This window comes from Rhinoderma darwinii, unplaced genomic scaffold (assembly GCF_050947455.1).
Source record: "Rhinoderma darwinii isolate aRhiDar2 unplaced genomic scaffold, aRhiDar2.hap1 Scaffold_108, whole genome shotgun sequence".
Taxonomy (NCBI): domain Eukaryota; kingdom Metazoa; phylum Chordata; class Amphibia; order Anura; family Rhinodermatidae; genus Rhinoderma; species Rhinoderma darwinii.
Genome location: NW_027461950.1, coordinates 919230 through 927544, shown reverse-complemented (window position 1 = coordinate 927544; position 8315 = coordinate 919230). Strand labels below are relative to the sequence as shown.

At 44.8% G+C, this 8315-nt stretch overlaps 1 long non-coding RNA gene across 1 annotated transcript; it reads left to right on the top strand.

Annotated features, from left to right (window-relative positions):
- The first annotated feature begins 1313 nt into the window (after positions 1 to 1313).
- LOC142699017 (uncharacterized) lies at positions 1314 to 7985 on the top strand. Its single transcript, XR_012865920.1, has 3 exons — positions 1314 to 2118; positions 5037 to 5131; positions 7524 to 7985. It is a non-coding gene; the product is annotated as an uncharacterized LOC142699017 (long non-coding RNA).
- The last annotated feature ends 330 nt before the right edge of the window (positions 7986 to 8315 follow it).

Here is an 8315-nt window from a genome sequence, read left to right as displayed (position 1 = left end):
TCCAAGTGACGGCTGCAGCCAATCACAGGCTGCAGCGGTCACATGGACTGCCGCGTCATACAGGGAGGTCGGGCTGGATGTCGAAAGAGGGACGCGTCACCAAGACAACGGCCGGGTAAGTATGAATTTATTTTTCTTTTACTAGGGAAAGGGCTGTCCCTTCTCTGTATCCTGCACTGATAGAGAGAAGGGAAGCCCTTTCCCCCTCAATACGCAACGGCCAGTCCGCATCAATTTAATGCCCATTTTAGGCAAAGCCGCGACAGAATCTGCAACGCAGATTATGTGCGGCATTGATGCGGACAGTGTATGCAGAACTCCGCCACATCTGGTCATGCCCTTAGACTGTCACACAGAAACCTCTGCATGTTCTTTATATCCACAATTTCTAGTTATAATCCCTCCTCATCGGGCTGCAGCGGCCAAACCGCAGGAGAAGTGGGGGGTGTGAACATAATCTTAGGCAGCTTTGGCTGGAATTACAGCTGTGATTGGATAGAGTAGTTCACATGTGGACACGAAGTCCCTGTTTACACACCAAGTTTTTTGCAGGTGGAAAAATCTGCCTCAAAATTCCTTCTGCCGCTTTTTTGACGCATTTTTCGACTACGGCCATTGAGCACCGCACGCAAAAATGCTGTGAAAACCGTTTTCTTTGCCTCCCATTGATGGCAATGGGAGGTCAGAGACGGAAACGCTTGAAGAAAGGGCTTGACGCTGCTTTTTCCTGTGAGTGTTTTTTTCTCGTGGGAAAAACGCCTCTGCATCCCATTGAAATCAATAAGATTAGTTTTCGGACGTTTTTTGATGCGGTTTCCACGTCAAAAATGCTCCAAAAAAACTCGGTGTGAACTAGGCCTAATATTTCTCCATATATTACATGTGGATTTTGCAGTATATTTGGCTGTGCATCCTTTGCATTACAATCTACTGCAGATTGTTACTGCTGCAAGTTTATGCAGTTTTCTAGAACCCTATTCACATTCATACTTTATGTGTCAATTTGACCATGGAAATCTGCAATAAATATGTAACATGTGAACATAGACTTAGGGGCTACACGTGATGTTTCAGGCTACATTTACACACTGCAACCAGGTTACATCACACTTGTCTTCTCTCCCAGATTGTCCTGGAGACTTCCAAACTAGGGAAGATCTTACATGATGTAGCTGCATAAAGGAAGGCACTCTGCTGGGACTATTTGTGAGGGGGAACTCTGCTTGTAGTGGTTATTGGGGGCAGTCTGCTGCCACAAATTATTGGAGGCACTTTGCTGGCAATATGGTTTATTGAGAGGTCTCTGCTGGTAGTGTTGTTTATGAGGGGGCAGTATACTGGCACTGTTTAAGGGACAATACTCTGCTGGCACTGTATGGGGGCACTCTGCTTAGTCTAATTATGGGGTCGCTCGCTGATAACTGAGGCGGCTTCTTAGCTGTCCCTATCGGTGGGGTTTACATAGGAAAGAAATTCGCAAACCACATCTCAAAATCTCCCTGTAGTTGATTCTAAAAACAGACAAGTATGGCTCAGAAAAACGGCTGCAAACAAATAACCATTGATGTGAATGGAAATGAACAAAATGTTTTTCGCTTTCTGCGATTATTATTGACATGTTTTATAAGACATGTTGCATCTCGTGTTATACACAGCAGGAGGCAACAGCACACGTCTTATCACACAGGAAGAGGAAATACATCAGAAAGGGAAACGGGAAGAGGAAGAGCAGCCATGTCATACAGGAAATACAGGGAAGTGACATCATCACAGGAGGTAACGTATATCCTGTGTGCGGGGACCCCAGAAATATGATGAGACTGACGTATCAGGGCTGATACATAGTAATGTTATGTTAATGTTATGTTATTATATATCATTACGTGTGTGTTTAGGCTGTGCTTATATATGTTAGTAGGTCGGACCAGAAGGATCGCGTGTTCTGTATACAAGCTCCAGATAAGAAGAACATGGATCAGCAGAACAACACCAGCGCTCCTGGGACTGCGCTCCAACCACACAGCATTTCATCCGGAGGATCGACTGTTCCGTAGTCCAAAACGTCGCTTCTCGGGTTCTATTCCTACAATGGAGGAAAAAGTCAATTACATATTTTCAGTAATTATTGTTACAATATCTCCATTAAGGAAATCTCATGTATGGAATATTTTTTGTATCACCTTAACTTCTGGTTACACCTGAAATGCCCTATAAGGGTATTTAGATATCATAGAGGGGGGTATCACACTGAAGACCCTCTCTATGACCCAAATGGAAGCTCTGCGCCACCTCTGTCCAGAGGCTGTGTGTGGTATTGCAGCTTTTCTGTATTGAAATGTATAGGGCTAAGCTGTCCACACACCGCACATCACCTGTGGACAGGTGTGGCACTGTTTTTGGAAGACGTCAGCTCTATTTTTCTAATTATGTACAAACCCTTTAATGAAATAATCTCTTTAGAGGGTTTTCTCCATCTCAGGCCTCATTTACACGAGCGTGTGTGTTTTGCGCGCGCAAAAAACGCAGCGTTTTGCGTGCGCAAAAGGCACTTGACAGCTCCGTGTGTCATCCGTGTATGATGCGCGGCTGCGTGATTTTCGCGCAGCCGCCATCATAGAGATGAGGCTAGTCGACGTCAGTCACTGTCCATGGTGCTGAAAGAGTTAACTGATCGGCAGTAACTCTTTCAGCACCCTCGACAGTGCATTCCGATCACCATATCGAGTAACCTGTTTAAAAAAAAGAGGTTCGTACTTACCGAGAACTTCCCGGCCGTTGCCTTGGTGACACGTCCTTGGTGACGCGCCTCTCTTGACATCTGGCCCCACCTCCCTGGATGACGCGGCAGTCCATGTGACCGCTGCAGCCTGTGCTTGGCCTGTGATTGGCTGCAGCTGTCACTTGGACTGAATTGTCATCCCGGGAGGTCAGACTGGAGGAAGAAGCCGGGAGTTATCGGTAAGTCAGAACTTTTTTTTTTTTACACGTTCACGTATATTGGAATCGGAAGTCACTGTCCAGGGTGCTGAACCAGTTTAACTCTTTCAGCACCCTGCACAGTGACTGTCTCCTGCCGGGTTCGGTCAAAACGAGTTCGGCCGAACCCGGTAAAGTTCGGTTCGCTCATGTCTAAGACACTCCGTTCGGATGTTTGTAAACAGAAAAGCACGTGGTGCTTTTCTGTTTACATTCAGTTTGACAGCTCTTGCACGAATCACGCAGTTCGCACGGAAGTGCTTCCGTGCGACCTTCGTGGTTTTCACGCACCCATTGACTTCAATGGGTGCGTGATGCGCGAAAAACGCAGAATTATAGAACATGTCGTGAGTTTTTTTCAGCGCACTCACGCTGAGCAAAACTCACGGACCGTCTGCATGCCCCCATAGACTTGTATAGGTCCGTGCGACCCGCGTGAAAAGCACGCGAGTCTCACGGACGTATATCACGTTCGTGTAAATGAGGCCTCAGACGTTTATGTGATATCCACCTATGCACATGCACGCAGCACTCTCCTTTCTGTACTATGGGAGTTACACAAATAGTTCAACAGCGCTCAGCTGTTTCCGAAACTTCCATAGAACAGAATAGAGAGAGGGACGTGCGAGGCCTTTCCCAAGTCATTCTCCACCTGGAATCAGCAGCCATTAGACGGGACAGGGATCTGGGAACAAAGCAGGACAGGGTCAGGGAGAGACCTCCGTTTTCTACATAGGTGTGAGTCCCAGAGAAATAGTAAGATGGGAGTACCCCTTTAAATAAAACTTCTTGGTGATAATCCATTTCCTTAAAGGAACAGTGTCATCACAAATTATTTTTTTATATGTTAAAGATGTTAGTGCTTTATTAAAAACGTTTATATTCATTTGTGTGTTTGTGTTTTACTTTTTCTTATTTTTACACTTTTTCTTCCCTATGGGGGCTGCCATTTTTTGTTCCATTTCTGTCTGTGTCGATTAACGACACATACAGACATGGAATACGGCAGCCACAGTCCCATAGGGACTGCGAACGGCTCCCGTCCCATTGACTTCAGTGTACGGCGTCTGTGTGGGAACTGCGCATGCGCCGCTCCCACACAGTCCAATTCGAAATTGGCGCCGTCCGGCGCCATTTTCCTGTGGACCGGAAGTCGCGGCCGGACAGTAATATTACTACTTCCGGTCGCGGCTTCCGGATTTGTGCACTTGGACCAGCGGCAGCAAACGGAGCGGACGGGCCGGAGGGAGCCGCGGCGGCAGGAGCAGGTAAGAGATTTCAATGTATGTTCGTGTTTGTGTGTGTTTACTACTGTATGTAAACCTACTACACTGTGTGTTAGCTCAAAAAATGGCGACACACAGCGTAGGAGGTTACACCGTTCAAACCCCTCGTTTATCCCGGCACTAGCCAGGATAAAGGAGGGGGGGATGCTGAGAGCTCACTAGAGCGAGGGCTTTTAACCCATTGTTGCAATGCTGCAATTTTGGGAATAGCTCCATCTAGTGACCAAAAATGGGTAGTATTATAAATTAGAATTAATTTATAATATTTCCTGACTATTTCCTGACTCGTGAAAAAAATAAAAAAAATTTGAACAATGTTTAATCACCCACACACTAAATGTTTAATTTTTTAAAAAAAAACATGTTTTTCTGGCAACACATTCCCTTTAAGGTGTTTAATTAAACTATGGACAGTGAGGTCGAAGAACCCGCACCCAAAATATCTATAGTGGAGTGACATGCGTGTTACTAACGCTGTATACAAGCTCCCCCCGTATAACAGACGGGGCCCTCACTGAGACTTTGTAGGGGCTCCTAGAGACAAATATATATTGATGTACAGACATTTTCCCCTCCGTTATTGTGCAGCAAGACCTCCCCACATATAACAGGCAAGACCCTCACTGACCCCCTGGACAGACACATAGGCCTGAATATATTTATATCTTTATATTTTTCATTATTCACCTGCAGGAAATGTTATTTTTAGAAATGGGGAGAAATACTTTGAATTGTGTTTTTTTAGTTTCTGATGTTATTTTTGTTACTTCTCAGGTATAAGGAGAAAAGTAACCGGCACATACAAGATGAGACGGGGATGAAGATGTGCGGAGGACTGTACCCCACCGGGAAAGAGCGGGCTGTCACTGGTATTACCATGGGGCAGATTTACTAAGGCCTCATGCACACGACCATAGTGAGGTACATTGACCGTGACTTGCGGCTCGTACGTCCGCGGAGTGTCACCCACAGCCGCCCTCAAATCGCAGGCCGTGCATATGACCACGTGCATTATTTTCTATGAGCCTGTACCGCAAAACACGACCGTAATAAGACATGTCCGTTGTTTTTGCGGTCCAGGTTCCTGGGCAATGCATGGACCGTGGAAACCAAGGTCGTGTGCATGGGCCCATTGAAATGAATGGGGCCGCAATTCACCTGCAGATTTGCGGGTGAATTGCGGCCGCAAAAATACTTTCGTGTGCATGGGGCCTAAAACTATCTGAGTTTTACACAGTGTAAACTGATACAAGGAAGTCAGAAATTGCGCCAAATTTATCACAGTGGTGCACGATGTATGATAGGTTTTACTAGACATGTTAGACACTTTTCTCTTCCTTATACCACCTCTTGGTTGGCTTAGTTTAAGACACGCCCCTTTATTCTAGGCCACGCCCCTTGTCAAACACGCCACAAAATGTGTCTAAAACAATTAATAAATATGGCGCACAACATGTACGCCATAATTCTGGCTCAATTTGAATAGTAAATCTGCCCTACTATAAATGTAATATAAATTTGGGGTTAGTATTCAGGGCATATTCCCTATTTAAAGAATTGATAAGAGTCGGGAATCCTTCAGCTTAGTCCATTCTCTCTACTATCAGTCAGTACAGGGAGTAGTAGTACATATAAAACATTACATTGTCACCATGTCAGCTTTATTCTGCCTGCACTGACAGCACAAAGTCTTCATGGTGACTGCAGGACTGGAAGTCAAGGACCACCTCTATGATGTCCGCGGGACCTAATAGGGATATGGCGCTTTTTCCATTTATTTGTTGTTGTACTGTAATGAGAATATTATTTACATGCAGTATTTATTGCTAGGGGTATTTTTTTTTCCTGAAAATTATATAAAGAGCAAGTGGCGTAGGATTGGTTCAGACTGGTGACATCAAGACACAAATGTGACCTCAAGAATTCGTCAATGAGCTGATAATCCCGGTGCCAATTCTGGCTGCAAGTAATATATAAAGGGGCACACCTACCTCAAGTACTGGCACAGTATAAGGTCATCAGGGTGACTGCAGGACTGGAATTAACGCTCTTTTATGAAAAGGGTGTTTTGCAATGTTCGGCACATGGCAGCTTTGTGTATATAGTAGTATATAGACCCTACTGCACTGATTCTTCATACTATACCCTAATATAGCATAGTTGACAATATTTGGAATTTCTTTCTAGGGACACTTTGGTTTCAGATGGATTGAGACAGGACTTGACAGGGCGTACCTTTGACAGAACGTGGTTCATTGGGCATGGCTTGTCATGGGGCAGGGTTAGTGAGAATACGCTTTGTGTACCAGATATTCCCTGTATTCTGTCCTCACTATAAAAACCTTGCAGTAAGGACAGTATAGAGGGAGGGTATTGCCTGCAGAATTGATCTAAGTAAGTATGGCACGTGACCACTGTGGCCAGTGATTGACTAGTGCGATCATGTGCCGATACGGGACATCACTGGTCCAGCCTATGTAAACAGGCCGGCAGGGGATTGTGAACTGCCGGCACTGGAGGCGCAGACAATTAGAAGGTGGGTATTTGCTAAATGGTGCAATTTTCAGTTTGAATTACAATTTTTATAATGCCTGGAAAACCCCTTTAATACCAAACCCTAAAATGTATTCAGACCCCGGACAAATCCCCTTTATGTGCTTCCCGCTCCTTCAGCAGCTCTGGGTCCCATTCGGCTCCGGACCCCACCTCTGCTGGCTGAGCCAGGAGCTGTTAGTGATATTGGCCTTTACATATTGTAGTAATCCAATAGATAAAAGCCAAGTTTTTTAATAAAATCCTGCGATGTAGTTTGGGTGGGCACTGCGCCTTTGATTGCATGACAAATTTTTCTTGGAGTTCCCGTTTAAAAATTGGTAAGCGGCGGGTAACACAAATACTTCACACGTGGACGGTAAAGTAAAACCCATTTTATTTTGACTGTGTTTCTGGACCGGACTGGTCCGGGACTAAACTTGACTGGTCCCTTCGTCAGGTTAAGATCAGATAAAGGGACAAGTCGTGCCATAAACGCGTATTTAAATAAAATTCTACCATCGCTTGGCGCCCTATCTGTCCCCGTTTTGAAACCTTTGTGTTAACCGCGTCTTGGTTGAGCAGATTTACTTGTGAATTTTGTATCTTAGTTGAACATAGAACGCACTATCTACCTACCTGGCAGACAAAGGGTCTTGGTGTGGGTCACGGGGAATATCTTCAAGAGAGCAACTCTTCACTAGGACATTTTATTTATTCTTGTTTCAGAAGGGAATGTACCGTACAACATCAGCAGGAGGAAGCCCTGGTGTCGAGAACGTCAGCCATGGAAAGGGATGTGCCAGATCAAGGTCTGAAAGCTAAAGAGGCAGCAGATATGAACCACTAATGTCCATCTAAGAATGCCGTAATGTCATCCGTCCACACCTCCTCCTTCCCATCCCCCACTGTCCAGAAGGGGTTTTTAAGATCCATCCAATTAAAAGACAACTGTCCAGAAGTCTTTGAAAATGAAGCCTTGTCCATGATTCGCAGGGCTGCGGTGAAGTACAATGGTTTTGGGTGTTTAATGGCAAGTCTCTTCAGATGCCCGGCAATGGACTTCCTCCCCTCGTCCTGTTTGGTAGGGTCTCTGCACTCCCTTTCCTGTAGAACAGCTGCCCCTACAGATTCCCAAGGCCATCCATATTTTTTTCCTGTCTGGCTGATAGCAACACATGTCAATAAAAACATACCTCAATGTATTTATTGTATTTATAATAAAAATGGATAGACAAATACATAAAAAGAATTTGTTTTAATTCCAAAGAACTATCATGAAATCTATATTATACCTGTGTAATCAATTGTGGACATGGTCACTGATTCATTGAAGAATGAGTAGGCTGGGTAACCCGTGGAGTAACATCTAAACAAGAAAGACATCTTCCTGCTACAAAAACAGGTCATAATCAGAACGAACGTAGACCACCATACAACAAAGTCCAGCAAAGAAATCCCCCAGCCTGAGACATACTGTACTCCGTGTCAGAAGAACAAGAATCTACAAAAAGAGAGACA